Source organism: Parasteatoda tepidariorum, chromosome 10 (assembly GCF_982258835.1).
Source record: "Parasteatoda tepidariorum strain Cologne lab strain chromosome 10, Ptep-v5.0, whole genome shotgun sequence".
NCBI classification, from domain to species: domain Eukaryota; kingdom Metazoa; phylum Arthropoda; class Arachnida; order Araneae; family Theridiidae; genus Parasteatoda; species Parasteatoda tepidariorum.
Genome location: NC_141764.1, coordinates 68200733 through 68216292, shown reverse-complemented (window position 1 = coordinate 68216292; position 15560 = coordinate 68200733). Strand labels below are relative to the sequence as shown.

Sequence of the window (15560 nt, the reverse complement as noted above, 5' to 3'; positions counted from 1 at the left end):
TTGTTATGAACTTTCGCCATCTGTCCTTACAGAGAAGCTTGTAGAGGGGCCATAAACGTTGCCTCCTAATCTGCACCAATCTCTCACTTAAATGATGACATTTAGGTTTTTTATGGCATTTTTTCTTCAACTTTTGTTTTAGTTGATAGCTTACAACTTGCTGACTCACGTTAAGAGCTTTAGCCATGCTTGTCTGTGTTGGTGGATCCGGTTTTGATGTCATCTTATCAAGCTTCTGCAAATCTGATTTCTTCAATTTGCTTGGCGGTCCACTTCTTTTCGGGTTTGCATTATTTTGCATCGATCCAAGTTTTGAATTCTTGATGCGACTGATATGGCTGAGTGAAATCGCAATACCTTTCTCTTTAAAATGGGTTTGTATAATCCTGTGGCTCCATCGAAGTTCTAAAAATGCTTGTACTTGACCAATTAGCTTTTTGTCAAATTTCTTCAAAGGTATTTTTGCGATTTTATTAAATAGCATTGCAATTGAAAGTCCAATAGCAGAGCTTTATATCAGTATGCTATATATGTAAAAAGTTTTTAAAACTTTAGTGGTAGATAACCACAAAAGTGATCCCTATACTTTTTTGTTACCCTGTAATAGCTGTTTTTTCTATATCTGCTGGTTCCATGGGAATTTGATGATAAGCTCGATGAAGATCCAATGTGGAATATATAGTACAACCTTCTAATTGGTGTGTAAAATCATTCAGGTGTGGTATAGTCCATTACATCTGGTCAAGAAAAAAAATGGCGAATGGAGACCGTGCGGAGACTATCGTGCTTTAAATGCAGCCACATTACCGGATAGATATCCTATACCACAGCACTCCCCCCCTCGTCTCGTCTCGAACATTCACACAACGTCTACACTCTCAACGCCTGCATACTCTCGACCGCTAATGGCAACACAGGAGCGACCACGTCTGTGAAGTTAATACACCTCTCACATTCAGCACTCAAAAAATCCGGTGACTCTCTCCCGGTCTTTCACAAGTACATCAACTAGTGAGATCTGTTCATCGAATTATATCCCTGATAAAATTCTGGTGGGGGAGTACTGTGGCGTAACTACCACTACAAAAGTTTAACGTCATTCACTAGTATATAAGGCATGCTAACTTGATTCAATCAAGAGGTACCTTTTGATAGATGACGGTTGGCATGGTCGATTAACTCCTCCCCCACATCCTCTCCCAGTAAATGCAAGTGATTTGGTCAAGGCAGGTGTAGGAAGCTTATGTACATGGGAAGCCTTTTCTGATTAAATTTCGGTCCTCTTTTGGGTACCCAGACGGCACCCAAGAAGAACATAAATAATTGGGCCAAATACGGTTTTCAATAATATTTTCAGTGACATACAAAATGCTGCAGGCCTGTTTCCGTATTGCCGTGTACGAGGCTCAGTGAAAATCACATGACTGAATAAGCCCAATCAAATAGTTTCATTATTGACCAAACTCGTGTCTGTTTACTAACTGCAACTGTATCCATTGCTCAACAACACTTCGATTTGATATTTATTATTGTTATTTGATATTATTATTTGATATTATTATTTGATATTATTATTTGATATTATTATTATTATTATTTGATATTTGTACAGACTATCAACACGCGTTATTTGATGCTTATTATTCAAAATTAAAGGAAATCCTGTCAACAAAAGCTTGATACATTAGGGTAAGTAAAAATAAATATTTCCTTTTCTTTTTTTCTTCTTCAACAATCTCGTAATATTATTCGAATCAAATGCATCTAGCAAATTAATCTAGTCTTATATATTGCGGAATTATTATTTCTCATTTTTAAATTAATAGTAATATATCATGAACAGAACAATAGTTTAATTTGCATCTTCTTTCATAAGTTACAATTTATATACTTTTATAAATAATAAGGATAATTCCGCATCGTGATGCGTCTCGCCGACTACAATCGCCAAGGTGCCAATGAATAGTTAATTTTGAAAAATTGAAAATTGTTAAAATTTGATTGATAAAATTAATGATTTATTATTGCCCAATGACGGTTGTGTTAACAGAACCAAGCGCATTCGTTACACAGTCTAATGTCTAATGAATTCATCATGTTACCGTGGGTTATGAATATTGTATTAGATATATATATATATATATATATATATATATATATATATATGCGCCGACCGGCCTGTGTAAGGGGCGGGGAGCTGTCCTTGCATCAGAAAGGTCCTGGGTTCGAATCCCGGGCAATCCATGGATGTTTCTTTCTCTCTCTCTGTGTTCTATGTCCTCTCTCCTTTGTGTGTGAATGTGACCCGCCCTGTAAACGGGTTGTGGTTGTGTGAATGGCGTGGAAGAAGTCGAATTCCTGGGTATAAATGGCGCCACTGAAAAACAGGAACAATCGCACCCCCACTGCCTAAACAGGCATACAAAAAAAATTATATATATATATATATAGATAGATAGATAGATATACAGAGAGAGAGAGGTGCAACTTTTTATGTAACCTCTGTTATATTTAACGTTTTTAAACTTGCATATTTTGTCTTGCTTAAATACAGACTAAAAATGACAATTAAAAAAATTGTAGCTTGCAAAGAGTAACCGATTTCAGATTTGCATTTTGAGATGCGAAAGTATGAGATACGATCCGTTAAAAAAATCTCACGGAAAAGAAAAAAACACTGTTTCTTTAGTATTATTGTGGCGTAACTACCACTACGATTATTAAACATCAATTCACTAGTATATAAGACATGCTAACCTCATTCAATCTTGAGGTACCTTTAAATAGATGAAAGTTGGCATTGTCTACTAGTCTTTCCCCACATTATTAATTCATTTTATTAATTACAATTCATATACTCGATGTTTAGCCTTATTGCCTATCGTAATTATTTTAATCGTAATTATTTAACTATTTTCATAATTTGAAAATATATTAAATAAATATATATGGGATAAATATTATATCGTAGAGGATGCAGCAACTTAGAAAAACTTCAGAATCTCTGGTCTGATAAAATGTTGTAACAGATTTACTGTTGAAACACATTTAAAACTATGAGCGCTTTACATCAGAGTACTTTAAGGGGTCACTTAAGAACTGTTTTTTTTTCAATTTGACCAAAGCTGAAAGCTTATTATTCTGTTTCTGACCAAAAATATAATGTTAAAAGTTGTTTTTTTGTAGTAGTAGAAGTACTTTATTTACGTCGCACTTGAGCAGAAAATGGGTCATTGGTGACTGTGTGGGAAACGTACCCCAGTATGATTCGAAGATGTGCCATCACAATTTTGATCCACTGCAATGTAAATGGCTCTCAAGCTTTATTAGTATGACAAACTGAGCATGATGTCGAGTAGTTTATAGTAAAACAGTCAAACAAGGTTTGATACCTCTTACCATCATTCCTTTCGCAGGTTGATCAAAGTGGTCACCCACCTGTTCACTTATCTCAGCTTATGATGCTTGACTTTGGTGATCTAGTGGTTACCGTGTTTCGCAATAAGTATAATGTGAGTCAAGTGTAAGACCGTGATAGCCAGGCTGGTAGGGCATTGGGACCATTTATGAGAGGTCGTGAGTTCGATTCACACTGACCGAAGACTTTCCGTTTTCAAAATGGTGACTGGGGCTTGCTAAATCTGTCCAGGTCAAGAAGTCCTCCCAGTTCCCATAAGAGAGTAGTATCTCTGGAGGTACTGGATCGAAGATTGATAGTATTCTAGTTCAGTTCAAAATAACCATCTGTGGATTGATGGATGGCTTATGAATAAGCCTTTTCTGTGAAATGGGACGTGACGTATGCATGTTGTTTCCGGGGTTTTCTCAGGAATGTATCCCCAACAGTCGGGAATAGCCCGTAGTGTGATGCAAATGAAAGTACCATACCATGAGACGAGTGTTTTCTGGAAATTCTTCAGTAAAAAATTCTCAAAAATTCGTCTACTTAATTATTTCCTCGGAATTGATTTCAGAGTTTAACAACTTGCACTGAAATGAATGATATTAGTGAGCTCTGTGTCTTAGATAAAATTAACTACAAGAATTTTAAGAAAAGGCAACTAACGCAAAAATCTATTTGTAAGCTTGATTATCAGAAATATCATCAAAACTTAAATGTGTCAATGTTTTATTTTAAAGTTATTGTCATAAAATGCTATTATTCTTATAAATGCTGACTTATTTCCATATGAGTTTTTGTGTTACATTAAATTTTCATAGTATCTTGAAAATAACAAATAGCTCCTTCCAACAACGGTTTTTATGAGTGTTATATCAGTAATTTAACTTTTAACCATCTGTTTGGCCTCAACGTGTGGTCATTATTATGATTGATACATATATGGGTTCAACATAAGCTAATTTACAATCGAACGGCCTTTCTCGCTTTTTTGTTAGGATATTTTTTCTCTTGATTGTTGTTCGCAATTGTAATACCAAACTTTTATTTCTTTTAAAACCTGATACCTGATCCAAAAAAAATGTAAAAAATTATATTTTTCTCTATTTAAAAAAGCGCCAAGCGGAAGGAAGCGAGTTGTTAAGAGTTGCTGGATTGAAATATCACTTACCGCAAAGCTGAGAAATTCTTCAAACTTATCTAACATACTGAACTTGCTGCGGTGAGCAATATGGACAAGTTAATTGCAAATATTTCATGACTTTCGACACACCCACCATGCTTTTTTTTTAAAAAAAAGATAACAGTTTGTATATTTTTAATTAAAACTTTTTAACGTGATTTCCAACAAACTTAACGATGGGTTGAAACTATTTTTATGAGAATTGAACCTATTCTATACAAATTTCCACGTTTTCGTATATTTTGACTTGTCTTTATAATTAAATAAAATCCTTATAATCCTTATATATTATAAAATCATTATTACAACACTTACTGAACTATTGTACCATTTTACTTTTACGTGTTCAAAGATTTTAAGCAATATAAAATATTTTAGCAAATGAATTGATTCAGATTACTTTAAGCAACGAAAAATATACTTCAAAGTTATTTAATTGTTAAATAATTGATGAATTAATTGTGAAATGAATTGCAAAAATTTTTTTTATCTTAGTATTTGGTGGAAGCAATTTTTCGATTTGCGCAAAATCCACGCATTTTAATACTTGCATAATTTCAACATTCTAAATATTATTTTTAACTTAAGTACTTAACTTAATGTTCAGTGTTAGGCTACAGAAAACAGATAACAAATTGTACATTTTTAAACAAAGCTTTTTTCGCAGTTCTAAACAAACATGAGGGATTAAAACTATTTTTATGAAGAATCAAGCTATTCTATTCATATATAATGATTTCTCTAACAGTATTTTTACAATAACTTTTTGCAATAATTATTACTTATTATAACATATATTGGAGCATTATACCAGACAACTTTATGTGTTAAAATATTATGAACAAAATAAACGATTATAGTAAATGGATTTTTTTGGTTTACGCTAAGCAACAAAAAAAGTTATGTTATGGATGGTATATGACTGATTTATTTTTAAATTAATTGAATGAAAAATAAACATTTCGCGCAAAACGTAAATGTCACATTTAATTTTTTCTTGTTAAAAGTACTTTCTCAACTTGCACAAAATCTACGCATTTTAATATGTGAATATTTGTAACTTTCTAAACATTCTTTATAACTTATGAACCTTACCTACTGCTAAGTGCTATGCTGTCGAAAAAAAATATGTTCCTTTATTAGATTTTTTTCGTTCGAGGATGAAATAAAAAAAAAGTTTTCTTCTATGTCGACTCTATTTTAATTTTCTTCATAGTTGAAACTTCGATTTTTTATTTCACTCCGTCTCTGAAAACGGTGTACACAATAGAATTCCTGAAATTTAATTTTGAAAATTTTACTGTACACATACAACGCACTTTATCGAGAAGACTTGGACAATATTTTTTAAAGTACTCTTATGGAATAGAGAACAGGGCAGAGTTACTCAAAAGTGTAAAAAAAAATCTATTTTTCGGCAGAAAATATTTATTTCCAAGACATTTTTGCAGCTTATATTTGTCGCAGCTCTGAATTTCTTTATTCAAGGAAAAAATGTTATACTTTATTAAAAAGTAACTTAGCATTTCGTATTTTAAAGACAGTTATTAAATTAATTTTCTTCTTTTTTATTGTAAACTGATTGAAATACTTGTTTTGAAATTTTTAATTTTAGATCAGTTTTTATAAATTGTTCAGATAATTAAACAGTTCAAATAATTAACAGATAATTTTATTCATTTAATAAAGGCATATTACAATCTACAAGAAACAATCTATCAAAGTAAAGTAAAAACACATTAAAATTTCTAAAACTATTTACAATGTCCTTTATACAATATAGAAGAATTACCGCTTTTTATAGCTGTTTGTTTTTTGAAATTTATACATTTATATTTATTCAGATTTTAATTTAGACACTATGTTATGCCTAGGATATAGGCAATAACGAATAAATAGGTATGTGTTTTTAAAAGTATTAACTACTTTAATAAAAATGCCGTATATAAGTTTTTTTCTAAATATTTTTGTTTTCACTGCTTATTTTTTAATAATTATTCCAGAACAAAATAAAAATAGAGTGAAATTATACTGATATTTATTTTATTTTAGACAATGAATTTATATTTTTGATTGGTGTTTCTTGCACTATGGTTTAAGGGTGAAACAATTTTTCTGATTTTAAAAGAGTTTAATCTCAAATTCAATAAAATAATAATTTCGTTTTAAAATAGTGTTTATAATTTAACTTTCATAAATTCAGCTTATTTCAAAAAAAAAATTATAAAATTTTTTACTGTAATATTAAGTTAACTGCATACTTTTGAATGAAATAAAATTTAGTTCGATAAAATTACCATTTCTGCAATTATGCTTATTATTATAATATGAACTTGATTACTTTCTTTCTTTTTACGTTTTATTTTGTTTTATCTTTTGACCATACATTTTTAAACATATTAAATTTTAAAAAAAAGTCTAATGATTTCGTAATGACGGCAGTAAAATAGTTTCTTTTTTAGAAGTTTCAATAGTAAACATTTAAATCGTATCTAATTGTGTAAATACGCAACAAGAAATTTTAAAATACGCATCTTTTTTTTCTTCTTTTTTTCGGCTTTGTCGATTTTTTGAAATGTTTATTCATAAATTGATCAACTGTCCCTTTTATGCAATTTTGTCTAAAATATATATAATTTGTCTGTAATATATAGTTTTTTAATTTTTTTAAATATTTCATAATTCCAACTTTTATAATTTTATAATTTCTGACAAAAATGAAGTATGTACCCACTTTAGGTGTAAAAAAAGGGAGCAACAGCCATCTCGGAATACACGTGCTTTCATTTTCATGCTAAAAATACGTAAGTTTTGAGTATGTTTGTATCATTGTCCTAGTTCTATGTGTAGTCGTTTGTTATAATAATTATACTAGAACTTATTTTAACACGTTGATTACACGAAATGAACAATTATCTAAACATGAAATAAAAATCATGTGAACTTGACCAAAAAGTTTAATCCAAAGAACACTGATTGTGTAACTGATTAAGAAGGTTTCAAGTGAGAAATAATTTTGCTCATTGACGAAAATTCAAATATGAAACAGCTCTTATCGTTCGTTATTATTTTCTATTAATTTCACTATAAATATTATGATTTTAATCTGTCAACTCGTAATCTCTGTTTTTGCTACTTCTGAATCACATCTACTCCAGAGGAATTGCGCGAGGGAAAAATTTATTTTTCACAACAATGGATAAATAGTCAATATTTAGAGCAAAAAACTGAAAAAAGTCGCGGAAAAGAACTCAAATTTGTAATAATTTTCGAAGAATTTGAAATTTTGGAACAAAATTAGCGTTTACAAATAAGATTGGCTCTTTCAACTTTTTCACCACTTGTTTAACCCCTTCTCTGTCGGCTTCGCATCTCATACGTTCATCGTTTTCGTGACCGCATGGTCGGCTTCACATGCAAGGCGACGAAGAGAAAAATTGCATTATTGAAATTGAATTCGTCGCTACTTTCACGTCTTCTTAAATCCTGCGATTATTTTTGTATTCCTGAATATTGCTTAGAGATGGAAGCAATTAGTCCTCCGTTCTTCACAATTTTTGCAGTGAGATTTTCCGACTTGAATTGAAATCAAAATCACTTTGTACTTTCTGTATTTTCGCTATCATAAGTGTTAAAATTATTCGTTAATATTAGAATTGTTTCATTTCATTAGTATCAAAATTGATTATTATAAATATTAATTATTATCAATTATTTCATTAGTATTAAAGTAATTTTGCACACTATTTTTTGCCTAATTATAATAATTTTATGCAATATTTATCGTTTACACCTTAATAAATAGTTAATAAATATGCTATCACAGTGTAATTTTTACGATAAAACTTGGATGCATTGCATTGAAAATTGGAGATTTGTGGACGGGACATCACATATTTCGCCCCTAGTATGAACTGTTTGCTGCTAAAGCATTTTGCATTTTTGAATTTGGGATAGGGCATAGTTTAGTTTTCAGCAGTAAAATAATGCTTTTTTTATGGGTTGGAAATTCGGAAAAAAATCCAATAGAAAAGAGGTTTAACCCGTAGTTTCATCTTAGTGGGCTGAAAATTGACCAAACATGGTATTTTTCCCCACAAGTTGAACAGTTAATAATTCTTGAACTAACCATTGAATTCTTTTTTTTATTTCATTGTACCCCTTGTACTTTTTTCGGCATGCCTTTATAATTTCAATTTTCTTAATCTTATAGATTTTGGGCATCAAAACAAAATTCAATGTAAAACAGTGAAAAAATGATTAAAAAAAAACTTGCAAAAAAATCACTTTCAAACAAAATGGAATTTTGATAAATATTTTAAATTTATGAATAATCCTCTTTCAGCTTAATCAAATTTCTTGAAACATTCCTGTAGCCTATAAAGAGGCCCATTTGGTGTTTTGCTCAATTTGTTTTAAAGTTAAATATTCTCGAACTAGTTATTAAATGACAAATTTTTATTCCATTACACTCCCTGTACATTTTTCTACACACTTTAGTAGTTTTAAATTTTTAAATTTTACAGTTTTTGGCTACATAACAAAATCTAACGTTAAGTAGATCACTCGAAACCTCTTACTATTTTTCAATTCCAACTATTTGTTCACCCTCTCCCTATATCTTGTTCAAATTTTTAATTGTTAATGACATACTTTTTATTCATCCACTTAAGTTAAAATGAATTTTTTTGAAATTGTAGTGGATGACACTTGATGTTAACACAGTTTTTAAAAACATTAATTCATTCTTTAAATTTAATTAATTAATTAAAATTTCATATGGGAGGAGAAATTTTAATTATTTAATTAAAATGAACTAAAATAGAAATTTCCTTTGTTGACCTAAGTAAGAATTGACTTTAAATTTTTTTTAAATATTACTTGATTAATATGGGGAGACAATAGTTGTCACAAATAACGTAAGACAGTCACTAAATTTGCTCTTGAAACAAATACTGGCTGGAAAGGCAATATGCAGTTTATGCTAGGAACCGATGCAAGAACCAATAAGATAGAGTTTAATGTATGCGGAGAATGCGAGGACACTTTTCGCTGCTGCTGCGGAGGATTCATTAAAGTGATTTTTCGACTCATCGAGTTAAAGATTAACTGTTGGAAATGTACACAAGGTAAAAATGCAACTTTTAAACCGTAAGAAGGATTTACCTCAGAAAACGATAAACAATATAAATCTGCTGCTTTTATCAAGCTTATAACGTGAAAGAAATTAAAGAATTAAAGGCTTTTACTGTACTATAAAATTTCTCAACTTTCAAGATATGATTATTGAAGACCTTGCTGAATCAGTACGTAGTAAAAAGAATGGTAGGCAGGGAGGTAGGCACTTCATTTAAATCACATTAGAGTTGAACAATAGGCTATTGGCGATGGTCTGGAAAACATCCCTGAGAATGATTCGAAAGCATGCCCTCGCACTTTGGAGGCACTCTGCAGAGTGGATGGCTCCCCTGCTTTAGTGAGAATAATGAAGTCGAAACATTGAAAGATTAATACTCAACTGCAAAATCTGGCATCAACAAATGAAAAAAAGAAATTAATGTTTTCAAATATGAAATGTCAGTGGTGCAACAATACTCAATTCTTATACAGGGGCCTCTCTGGCCAAGTGGTATCGTCCGTCAAATGATGTGCGTAGCGTGAAGGTAGCGGGTTCGATCCCGCAGTTACCCTGGATTTATCTTCGTGCTGACTTTCTCTGTTTTCTGCGATTTGCCTTTCTACTTGGAAAAGGTTCATAAGTCTTAATGTGAACCCAAGTATTCAAATGTATGTCGTACCAATAAATAAGTACATATACACACATAGAAATTGCGGGGCCTCCTTGGACGAGCGGTAAAGCCGACAAACGCTGTTCGAAGCGTTGAGATGGCAGGGTCGAATCCTGCCTTAACTCTGGATGCGTTCTGCGTGATATCTTTCTTCGTTACAAATGTTTATGAGTCTATATAAATTAGCACAGAAACCCGCAAATGTATGTAATTTCAATAATAACGTAGAAGTTGATGACATAGCAGAAACAGAGAACTGAGATCAAGATAAATAGTAAATTCAGTTTTTAAGTTTCGATGTAAACTACTCCTACAAAATTATCGGTGAAGATTTTTCGTTGCATCAATTCACAATCAACGCACATAAGACAATACGTAAGCCGATCGTTGTACAATTCACAGCAAAGTGCGAGCTATATCTTTATTAAGTAACAGCAAAAAGAAAACATCTACTGGCCTCGGAAAGGTTGTTAAGATTTGACACACTTCCGATCTATTTTGACGAGCATTTAGCCCCAGGTAAGAAATTTTTTTCATCTCCTTCAGAACAATTTAAATGTGAATGTTCGTCAAAACAAAAACTCGTACAATTTAGAGTTACTTGATTATAGAATCTCCTAAATAATTTTAGAATCGCTTGATTATAACTTTGACAATTTTCCTAATTTTAGACATTCCAGATAGATTAAAAATGTTCCTGTGCCCTATAATAATAATTCATAATTCGTCACTATTATTCGTATTTAAATAATGAGAATTGTATTGAATTTACACGAACTCATTGTGATTTTATGTGATTTCTTAACTTCATTGATACTATCATTTATTCAAAACCTTGTTGTCCAAAAATAAAATCGATCTTTTCAGAACTAATACTTATACGTTTTTTTATTGTTGGAGAAGTTATGATAGATCTGGAGGTGTTTTAGTTAAGTTCCAATCGTGTCTCAAAAAATAGCATATACAAATGACTTCTGCTGAATTGATTTTCAGGCAAAATGATCTCAACTTGTTAATTGTATCCTTGTATGTATCACATTTATACGCAATATAATATTTTAGTTCAGACATTAGCATATCTTTGAATCAACTGACCGATAAAAATGAGTTAATTATCGGTGACATTGATTTATTGAAATTAAATATACATAGTAACAAGATTTTAGTTCTATAAACTGAGAATGGTTTTATCCCTCCAAAGTCGGCTATACTTGTCTCGACCACGATTTTAATCGTAACTTCTCCATGGAAACAAAACAAATTTTACTTCATTAAATAATAAATAAGCATTTAATAAATAATTATTTAATAAATAATTATTTAATAAATAATTTTTTAATAGATTTATTTATAAATATATTTAATACATTAATTTAATAAATAGTGTAAGCAATCACGATCCTATTATTAGTAAATTAAAGATACATGTTGTACGAATATAGAATGGAAGTTAAATTTCGAGGTAAATAACAAAAGCAAATTTATTAATTACGAATAGACGGAAAAATCTTAACCAATAGCGATTATATTTTCGAGTCTGGTGCTCTTTTTCTTTATTGTTCTAAAAGTAAATTAAAAAAATTTCTTTTCCAGTTCCTTAATCTAACAAAATTATTTGGACAACATCTAAAAATCTTCAAATAAATAAAACTAAAAACAAGAATTTTTAAGAAAGTTTTTCAATTACCTGGCGCATAATTTTTAAATGCAACTTTATTAAAAAGCAGTCAAAGTTCTGAAAAGTGCAATTAGACTACTTAATTTTTTTGGGGGAAAATTTAACTACTGCCATATCAACAAAATGCAATTAAAGTTAAACAAAATTTTACATGAAGTGAAAAAAAAATCCAAAAATTAAGGATTTCTTATTCTCAGCCAACACTATGAATTTAATTATTTTACTTTAATTATTTTCCAATTCTTATTAAAGCCATAACTGTCTAAAAAGGAATTTCCCCAAATATATTATAAAATACGTTTACTCATGTCAATGTTTGAGAATCAGAAAGTAGAATAAGTTTTTAAATAGAATCTTTAAATGTCTAGACTAAACGGAAAAAAAGATTCAGCTGGGATGAAATTAAGGCAAATATTAAAAAAAAATATGTACCGGAAAAAATTATCTACTTATTTTAAAAATTATTACGAAAAAGTATTTTAACTTTTTAATTTGAAAACTTAATAGATGCCAGCGCTTTTTAAACCCGACTAAAAACTGTAATTATTTCTCTAATACTTAGGAAAGGCAAAACAAGCGATTTTTCAAATTTCAGACCAACATCTGGGTTACCTCAACTTTCCAAGATATGTAAAAATAATTTTCAAGATGAATTTTTTTTCTATCTTCAATCATTTTTTTCTTCTTTCTAGAGCAGAATTTTACTGAGAAAGCGTTGCTTCTGTAATTTTATGTACAATATTGTAGATAAAAATACACTGGTGTAAACAATTACGGGAAAAAATGTTTTTTTTTGTATTAAAAGGAACAAAAAAAAGGTAAAAACAAATATTGTCAAAATATCATCCGATATATGATTTATATATGAGATAACAAAATGGACGCAAAATGTTCTACCCTAAATAAAGAAACTGATCACTAGTCCAGCAGAGCAGCTCCAACACTCTGTCAGTCAGAGAAAAGCATGTCTAGTTGGGCAGATGATAGGTTATAACAGCTACACAGCTCTCACATTGGTTTATCATACAGCTTTCCAGAATCCTTATCTATCCATGTGGCAACCAAACCCACTCTTCCATCACTTCACCCTTGATATCATCGATGGCCATTAGAGCTTAACTTCGAGCTGCAATTCAGCATATGAGGGCGTCCCATGCGTATTCTATGGGATTAAGGTCAGGAAATATCACAATCCATTCTACTTGTTGAATATCCTCCGATTGGAGGTATTCATCCACCAATTTAGCCCAAAGTGAACGGGAGTTATCTTTCATGAAATTGAATTTTGGTCAGAGGATGGAGGGCTCGCTTTCCAATGAGGTGAACAGGGTTTGAATCCCAGAATGGCTGATCGATTCGAATTTCACACCGTTCCCGCGTTGACCACAGTGCTGACCTAAATCATCCTCAGTGGTAGACGGATCATGGGTTAGAGTCCTCTTGCCGTCAAGATAACCGTAGGAGTTTTTCATTTTCCTCTCCTTGAAACTCAAATGCAGGTTAGCTTCATTGAAAAAGTCCTCGACAAAGGCAAATTTCTTCCATCACTTGATCCAGGAGTTCCCTTGTCTTCTGGATTAAGTTTAAAATTACAAGGATACAGAGTTGCGCATTGGTAGTCATAAACTCGAAATCGGGTCATCTGTTCAACGATGATCATAAAATAAAAGAGGCATACTGAAATTAAATCAGGCATTTATATTTTAACACAGGTACTTTTTAAATGTATGTTTTTCTCAGTGACTTTAGTGTAAAATGCTAAGATAAATACATAGATTCTATGATAGCACCAATTATCTTATTATTATGTTCTATATATTGTATTGAACATGCACAATAAACGAAAAACTGTATATTAATACATTAACTATATATTAATATATCAAAATTATATACTTAATAGGAATTCCAATTATAATTTAGTACATTATGTCTTAGTTAATCCCTTAGCAAAAATTTTCTTTACTATTTCTGGTTTTAATATTTATATTAATTCCATAGAAATATAATTTTCTCTTTTAAAAATGTCGCAGATGAATTATGCTCATTTATATTTAACACAGCTTCATTCTAAATATTCAGCTGTGCCATTGTTTTACAAAGGAAAAATGAGTAATTAAAGAAATGAATACAAAGAATAATTTCAATTTGAAAAGGCGATTACGAATAAAGATTTTTTGATCTATAAATTAGATAATGCATGTAAAGGCAATGCTGTGCTTATTTTATTCATCCTTTTTTTCCCCCAACTTGTTAAAGAGGTTTTCGCCAAATTGGTGACATAATTATTTTTATTGCATTTCAACGAAAAGAATCGTGGTGACACAAATTAAAGTGGGAAATATTTCACTCTTTCATTAAAAATAAATCAACCTCATTTACAGTGAAAGTTGCTTGGAAAACAAATCCGTAAACACGTGCTTTTAATGGAAAATTCTTTTGATCTTTCTGCTTTTTTCGCCCTCTTAAGCTTTCACTCATCGCCAAAGGGTGAGAAAAACAAAAAGAAATAAATTCTTAGATGTGAGAAAATAGCTCGGAAAAGGGTAAGTGTAAATTGAAAAATCCCTATTATCTCAGGGCCGTAATGGAAGCTATATTTCAAGAAATCAAAATTGATTCTATACAGCGCCAACTCCTTGGCGCTAAATGTGAAAATTCTTTATTTTCTTCCACCTTTTATTTTTACTAGTAACTATTTGGCGCCTGTAGAGTTTTATTGATACGAATTTAAGACCAATATTTTATTTAATTGCGAAATTTTGTTTTTTGTATAGAGAAGATTTTAAAGTAATTCTAGAAAATGTAAGGAATAGAATTTCAGTTTTTGTATCATTTGTGAACATTCTGCTATCATATTATGTCATGTATATCAAGAGTAAAAAGCAACGAAATTTTATGAAATAAATTTTATTGAAATGCCAAGTTGAGGTAGAAAAATGCATTTATTCTGATTTGACGTTGTTCTGTTCGCGAAGCGGTGGAAGAAAAACTCATTTTCCCGTTTCAGGCGTTTGGCGTTACAAAAATGAATTAACAAAAATAAGAAAATAAAAAAACGGCTTATTATAACTTTTGAAACATGATTTATATGCTAAATATATTACAATGTAATATTTTTTTGAAAATATTCCTCAATTTGTTTCAAATTTATTTTTTGTAGTTGGCATGAGTTTTATTGATTCTTTATTCTGTTATATTTTTCTGTAGATAGATTAGAGAAAATGTCAACATGTAAATTGTAGGTTACTATTAATAATCCCTGTTTATCTTAAAAATAATCAGATTCATTAAGATAATGACCAGAGTACACAATAATTAGAGGAACATTTGTTTAGAAATTTTTGATAAATATTTGATTAATGAAAATATTATTAGGCATGATTGGATTAATATATGCAATGTAAACATTATTGAATCTTTTCTAATTAAGGGCATTGGTTTTTACAAGCATATTCAAGGTATTTCAATGGGAAATTGTTATTCAAGTGTATTGCTTACATTTATATG

At 30.4% G+C, this 15560-nt stretch overlaps 1 long non-coding RNA gene across 2 annotated transcripts in view; it reads left to right on the top strand.

The window, feature by feature from the left end:
• The first annotated feature begins 10207 nt into the window (after positions 1-10207).
• LOC107454904 (uncharacterized) overlaps positions 10208-15560 on the top strand; it is a 44789-nt gene continuing 39436 nt past the window's right edge. The window contains exon 1 of one of the 2 annotated variants that reach the window (XR_006224802.3): positions 10208-10891. This is a non-coding gene — a long non-coding RNA (uncharacterized LOC107454904). The remainder of the gene's footprint in view (positions 10892-15560) is intronic. The other variant, XR_015429876.1, reaches the window with a different exon arrangement.